Here is an 8126-nt window from a genome sequence, read left to right on the forward strand (position 1 = left end):
AAAAAAAATTAGGAATGCAGTGAAATTAACTGAAAAATACAAGAAAAGGTAAAAAGGTAATATCAAAGTTCCTGAGATTGTGAAAAAGAAATTACTTTTCAGCACAAAATAAGCACTAGAATGCTCAGTGTCGAAGACGATGTAAGTAGTTGAATTTTTGGAGAAAGATGAAAATTCAAGAATGTTATCGGGTAAATAATACTGTTTGAAATCCAACGAAGGTAAAACACAACAAAAGCGTGTTTTATATGATCACTGCATAATTTACAGCAACAGTTTTTAAGCACAGTTAATTATAAGATAAGTTTATCAACCTTCTGCAGATTCCGACATTTTTGGATTACTTGGCAAAATGTTAATGCACGAAATAATTACCAATGCATACAGCATGCCAATATTCAACTGATGCTGGGAAGACGTGATACAGAAAATAAAGAATTATGTTACAACAGAGATAGATGAGAGTGATGTGAAAATTAAGACTGATTAATTTGGCCTCAAACAATAAAAACTAACGCAAGAAAAAATCAACATTAATGATTATTATTGTTACTTGAATATATATGAAGAAGTTTAAAGTTATGAAGAGTATTAGATACAAAGATTAAAAATAAATACTTGTAAGTTTAAAGATAGAAAAAACATCTATTACCTTTTTAATAGTATATTTGGCCTCAAACAATAAAAACTAACGCAAGAAAAAATCAACATTAATGATTATTATTGTTACTTGAATATATATGAAGAAGTTTAAAGTTATGAAGAGTATTAGATACAAAGATTAAAAATAAATACTTGTAAGTTTAAAGATAGAAAAAACATCTATTACCTTTTTAATAGTATATTTGTTAATATTTTGAGTTATTTACATCGACTATAAGTACATAGTTTTTCAATTGCTCTTCTTCAGAATAAGATATATATTTTTTCATTTCATAAGAATTACATAATTTTGTTTATTATTCTTTGTTTTTCTCTTGAAAATAATAATAAATCATTCCCTCACCCTGTTAATCATTCCCTCATTTTTATTTTTTAAATATTTAGTTTCAAGAGAATATAGACAAAAAAATGGCAGACCAAAACTTCAGCAACAAAAAAAGGAAATTCCATTAAAAAAGAAATTTTAATTATGTCTCAAATTTTGAAATTTCGTAAGAAATACCCAAACCAACTTAACTTGAGTTTATTTAAATTATGCTGCCCTAATTTAATCACACACATTACCCATATAGTAAATATCTATCCTTCTGAACACGTTTATCCTTCTGCGTGGAAGAGTGTAGTGGTTAAAGTTTTGCGAGAAAAAGTGATATTACTGAGTTTGAAAACTTGCGCGAAATAAGTATTTTGCCAACATTATCAAAAGTTTAAGAAAAAGCAATGAAATTACAGTTCGGAGATTATCTTGAAAAAGACTCGGTGGTGACAAATAAACAGTCTGGATTCAGAAAAGGTCATAGTTGCCTAACTGCACTCTCACATCTCAGTGATTACATAATGAGAGCAACGAATCAGGGTTAGTGCATAATATTGGTTATCCTTGGTTTTAGCTGATCATTCAATACCTCGAATCATAAACTCATATCATTTGATAACTCTGTCAACCTCATAAGCAATTAACTGAAAGGTGGGAGGCAACAAATTTGGTCGAAGTTTGTGGAGATCAAATCGTGAGGTATGGTTTATGAAAGAAGAATTATGTTCTTACAATCACGGATGAACTTACAAAATTCACCTTAGCATATCCTATATCTGACAAAACTGCAGAATCCGCTGTGAACACACTATTACAATATTTCCAATATTATAAATACACCATCAAGAATACATGCCGATTCCAGAAAATAATTCATTATTCATTTATCAAAAGACATGTGTTTACTCAAGAATATCAAATTAACATTTTCTAGTGCAGACCACTCACCATCAAATGGTTCACTTGAGAGATTCCATGCCACCCAAATGTCAATGACGAGAGTAAATCAACAGAAAATCGTAACGATCGCCCACTATCTGTTTTAATCTATGATGTTATATGTTATAACAACATTTTAAATGAAACCCACGGATTTAGTCCTCATGAATATATATTCGAAAATACATTCGGTAGACTAGCAGAAGACCTTATCACGAAGTATGTCAGAGATATTAATAATCGTTTAGAGCATTATTTTGAAGTAGCACGCACAAATACTGAAAGAAAAGAAGAAAAAGCTTAAATCATATTTGATAGTCACTAACACCATGAAACAAATGTTTATAATATAGATGATAAAAAATATGTCAAAGAGCCCCGAATCAAAAATAAGTTAGAAAATGAATTTAACGGAAATTTTGAAGAAATTAAAATTTTCAAAAATTTTGCGTTACTGAAAAATCCCGAAACTAAACAAACAACAAAAGTCAATCTCGATCGATTGAAAACCAGTTTTGTCTCAGATCAAAAATGATTCTTCAACTGGCAATTATTATCCCAATAATCATCGCTCACTCCATTTTAATGTCCGTGAACAACACAATAATAATAATAATAATGATAATAAACCGAGTTTGGAGTGTCTACATGACAGAATGGTACTGGATACAGCCTGTAAAGTCGTCAGGAGTTCGGATCCCCTTCTCTGCATGGTCCGTGACCATGAGAGAGCAGGAATTGGAGCATTTCTCCTTAGGGCAGCTGCTCGAGCAGCTGATGAACTCGGTATAGTTTTCGACTCTGAACGAGGTGACTACAACTCTGTCACCGAGTTGGAACCCGTTCAGCAAAAAGCTCAGATAAAAGCCGCAGAGATCACCTTACTTCTGCGGAGACACAGGGATAAGCCGATGCATGGGGTCTTCTTCAATAACATTGAAGACCTTGGCTTATCAAAGCGCCTGACGTTCGCTTTTCTCAGGTCGAGTGGGCTGAAGTCGGAAACTGAGGGGTTCATCATGGCTTGCCAGGATGGTGTCTTCAACACCTTAGTCTACCGCAGTCGCGTGATGGGTATAGAGGTTCCTGACACAGGATGCAGGGCCTGCCGCGAGGCGCCCGAGACCCTAATGCACTTGCTATCAGCATGTCCAGCATATGCGGTCTCGGCCTATATCCATCGACATAACGCGGCCCTAAGAGTGCTATATTACCATCTATGGCACTCTTACGGTATTGACGAGACACCGATGTTGCCCTACGCTCCGGGGGATATTGAATCCGTTGTGGGGAACGAGAAGTGCCGAATTTATTGGAACTATTCGTTCCCCACCCTCAGGCTCATACAAGCTAATAAGCCTGATGTAGTCCTTCTCGACCACCAGACCAAAACGATATTTGTCGTGGAGTTTTCAACTCCTGGCGAGACGAATATCGTCAGAAAAGAGGAGGAAAAACGGATAAAATATCGAGATTTTCTCTTCGAACTCCGCAGACTCTATCCAGATCACTCTGTCAAGATGGTCGTTCTGATTATTGGAGTCCTTGGTTGAATGATGTCTTCTCTACTCTCGAATCTCAAAATCATACCGGCTTGCCGCACTAAGGCAGAAATCTTAGCCGCAAAGATGCAGAAGGCTGTCATTCTTGGCTCACTGCGTTTGCTCAGGGCACATGATTCTCGGACCCAATGATCACTTACCCCACGGTGTGGGGAGTGGTCATTGGTTGATTATGCTGGCGCGCCCTCCCGAATGTATCGGGGCTTCGGGGGATAGGGCCTGACCAGCGCACACTACGGTGAAAAAAAAAATAATAATAATAATAATAATAAGGGCAGGAATTGGAGCATTTCTCCTTAGGGCAGCTGCTCGAGCAGCTGATGAACTCGGTATAGTTTTCGACTCTGAACGAGGCGACTACAACTCTGTCACCGAGTTGGAACCCGTTCAGCAAAAAGCTCAGATAAAAGCCGCAGAGATCACCTTACTTCTGCGGAGACACAGGGATAAGCCAATGCATGGGGTCTTCTTCAATAACATTGAAGACCTTGGCTTATCAAAGCGCCTGACGTTCGCTTTTCTCAGGTCGAGTGGGCTGAAGTCGGAAACTGAGGGGTTCATCATGGCTTGCCAGGATGGTGTCTTCAACACCTTAGTCTACCGCAGTCGCGTGATGGGTATAGAGGTTCCTGACACAAGGTGCAGGGCCTGCCGCGAGGCGCCTGAGACCCTAATGCACTTGCTATCAGCATGTCCAGCATATGCGGTCTCGGCCTATATCCATCGACATAACGCGGCCCTAAGAGTGCTATATTACCATCTACGGCACTCTTCCGGTATTGACGAGACACCGGTGTTGCCCTACGCTCCGGGGGATATTGAATCCGTTGTGGGGAACGAGAAGTGCCGAATTTATTGGAACTATTCGTTCCCCACCCTCAGGCTCATACAAGCTAATAAGCCTGATGTAGTCCTTCTCGACCACCAGACCAAAACGATATTTGTCGTGGAGTTTTCAGCTCCTGGCGAGACGAATATCGTCAGAAAAGAGGAGGAAAAACGGATAAAATATCGAGATTTTCTCTTCGAACTCCGCAGACTCTATCCAGATCACTCTGTCAAGATGGTCGTTCTGATTGTTGGAGTCCTTGGTGGAATGATGTCTTCTCTACTCTCGAATCTAAAAATCATACCGGCTTGCCGCACTAAGGCAGAAATCTTAGCCGCACAGATGCAGAAGGCTGTCATTCTTGGCTCACTGCGTTTGCTCAGGGCACATGATTCTCGGACCCAATGATCACTTACCCCACGGTGTGGGGAGTGGTCATTGGTTGATTATGCTGGCGCGCCCTCCCGAATGTGTCGGGGCTTCGGGGGATAGGGCCTGACCAGCGCACACTACGGTGAAAAAAATAAAAAATAAAAAAAAAAATAATAATGATAATATCTATCTTACTATTGCCATTATCCGTTGCGCTCAGGAATACTCGAGGGTATAACTGTGGCACCCCCGGAAACCGGAGGCACAAGGTCACCCATCTGTTTTATATGGATGATCTTAAACTTTATGCCTCTGGAGAGAAGGATCTCCATCAGTCCTTGAGGGTGGTGGAAGAGTACACGCATGCTATCGGTATGAAATTCGGGATAGACAAATGTGCAATGGTTCATCTCAAAAGAGGACGATGCGGGACTACGGAGAGGATGTGCAGCTCGTAGATGGAAGCATCCTTCATCATCTGGATGCCGGAGAGACGTATGGGGTGGAACACAGGGCTAACCACCCGGTGGACCCAAAACTTGGTTCCCAATAATCTAGGAAGAAGCCCCCACAATCGACCCGCTCGGAGGGGTCAGAGGCAAGGTGGTGGGGCCCATAACGATGATTTGCCTACCGACGACAACTCTGGCAACGACAACCGACGCTTTGAGTGGACGTATGAGCTGAGAGATAGCCTTATGCATTGCTACGAGAGTAGTGAGCCCGCGCAAAGAGGGTACATGACGAGATTGCATGCTCTGTGGTGTGAAACACATCCGGAGCATGCCGCCTTTTCCGCCCAAAATCTTAGGGATTACGTATCCTATTTTCGGCGGCAGGGCTATATAGATCCTCCCCAGCCTGCTAACGAAGTGGTAGAAGTGGCAGTTCTACCACCCGTTGGAACGGCTGGAGAGGAGACTCGCACCATACCACCAATGGAGACGACAATCAGAACACGCAGGGCGCTCCACAGAATTAGGTCCCTGAAGCCACAAGAACTGGCTTGTTTGGTTGCGGAGGTTCATAGTGTTCTAACAGAAGAGGCTGACATCTGGCAAATCAACACCGCCGTGTATAACGTTGTCCAATCGCTTTCCGAATCGGAAGGACGAAATCCCGGCCTTGCGGTTCGGAAGATTGAACGGTGTGTACACAAGATGGAGGCTAAGATCACGTCGGCGAGACAACACGCGTCTCGTATCCAATGTGTGATGGACTACAGGACGGTTAATAAGCCTTTCACGCCCGCAGTGCGGCGAATAGCCGCCAATTTACGACGTATCCATCACACTCTAAGCCAAGGCGTGCTGTTGATAACCAAACAGCATTGCCTTGATAGGATACGAATGGTAGTGGCTGCTAAGAAGTCACTAGTGAGGCGAGCGAGAAGTATCGCAGAAAATCTTAGGTTCCGCGAGAAACCTTCTCGCTTATTCCAAGAGCCTCCACGTATTGTGGATAATCCGCCGACTGCTGATCAGGTGAAATCCTTCTGGAAGGATATCTATGAACACCCGCAGCCACTCAACTTAGACACTCCAGCCCTAGCGCAGTTCGAAGCTCTCAACAGAGAGCTTCGACAGCCTGAGCCCAATGAACTGCTCAACTCGATAACCCCGGATGACGTTCGAAGAGCCCTTGTTGGTTCAAAGAACTTTGCTGCTCCAGGCCCAGATGGGCTGAACACTTATTGGTGGAAAAAACTACCAAGTACCCACCGCCATCTGGCCAGAGTTTTCAACTCATGACTGGACGGAGAGCAGCCGATTCCGGATTGTTTTATAGAGGGGCGGATCGTTCTCATCCCCAAAAGCGGAGATTTGTCGATTCCTAAGAATTACAGACCGATAACATGCTTGAATTCGTATTATAAGTTGTTTACAAGCATCTTATACACACGAATACTCACCGCAGTTGACCGAGTGTTCGAACGGATATATGAGCAGGGAGGGTCGAAGAGAGGAGTCGCTGGATGTAAAGAGAACCTGCTCATTGATAGATGTGTAACGCAGGACTCGATACAATATGAGCGTAAACTCTCTATGGCCTGGATCGATTACCGTAAGGCATTTGATACAATTTCGCATGAGCTCATCTTGCATTTGCTCAGATGCCTTGCGGTACCCGATAACATAGTGAGATGCATTGAATAACTGATACCACTTTGGCGAACTCGCTTCACCATAACATCTGGTCAAGCAAGAGTCCAAACAGGGTGGGTCACTTCCAGAAGGGGTGTATTTCAGGGTGATTCCCTCAGTCCCCTTCTATTCTGCATCTCACTATTGCCATTATCCGTTGTGCTCAGAAATACTCGAGGGTATAACTGTGGCACCCCCGGAAACCGGAGGCACAAGGTCACCCATCTGTTTTATATGGATGATCTTAAACTTCATGCCTCTGGAGAGAAGGATCTCCATCAGTCCTTGAGGGTGGTGGAAGAGTACACGCATGCTATCGGTATGAAATTCGGGATAGACAAATGTGCAATGGTTCATCTCAAAAGAGGACGATGCGGGGACTACGGAGAGGATGTGCAGCTCGTAGATGGAAGCATCCTACACCATCTGGATGCCGGAGAGACGTATACTCACCTCGGGGTGGAACAACGCCAGTCACAAGAGGTAACTGCAGTGAAAAACTCTCTCCGCGGCCAGTATCAGCACAAACTTCGACAAATCTGGTCATCGGAGCTGTCGGGGAAGAACAAAGTTGCTGCAACAAATATGCTTGCCGTTCCAATCTTACTCTACTCGTTTGGAGTAGTGAAGTGGACTCGGAAGGAGCTGTATCAACTGGACGTAAGGACCCGAAAAATGATGCATCTCTATAGGAGTTTGCATCCCAAATCGTCCGTTCCACGGTTGTACTTCCCCCGACAACAGGGAGGTCGTGGACTTTTGAGTTTGGAGTGTCTACATGACAGAATGGTACTGGATACAGCCTGTAAAGTCGTCAGGAGTTTGGATCCCCTTCTCTGCATGGTCCGTGACCTTTAGAGAGCAGGAATTGGAGCATTTCTCCTTAGGGCAGCTGCTCGAGCAGCTGATGAACTCGGTATAGTTTTCGACTCTGAACGAGGTGACTACAACTCTGTCACCGAGTTGGAACCCGTTCAGCAGAAAGCTAATATAAAAGCCGCAGCGATCACCTTACTGACAATAATAATACTTATTCAAAACTAAGACTAAGACCTCTCAGTTTTCCTACTATATTTTTAATTTGAAAATCCCATCTAAGATGTATTTGGTGGAGTTTACTTCTGAATTTCTGAGTTATTTCCAAATCGTAATTAACCTATATTGGGTAAGTGATTGGAATAAGAAGTAAATGATAAGTACTTTGTTGTATCTGAACCACCTATCTATTTTACTGAAATCAGTTTCAGCTTTCGTTTTCAAATTCATCCAAATATCAGATTCATATAATATTGCAGTGTCAT

Source organism: Leptinotarsa decemlineata, unplaced genomic scaffold, assembly GCF_025532065.1.
Source record: "Leptinotarsa decemlineata unplaced genomic scaffold, Ldec_3_MD MMD2_P_RNA_scaffold_9, whole genome shotgun sequence".
Taxonomy (NCBI): Eukaryota; Metazoa; Arthropoda; class Insecta; order Coleoptera; family Chrysomelidae; genus Leptinotarsa; species Leptinotarsa decemlineata.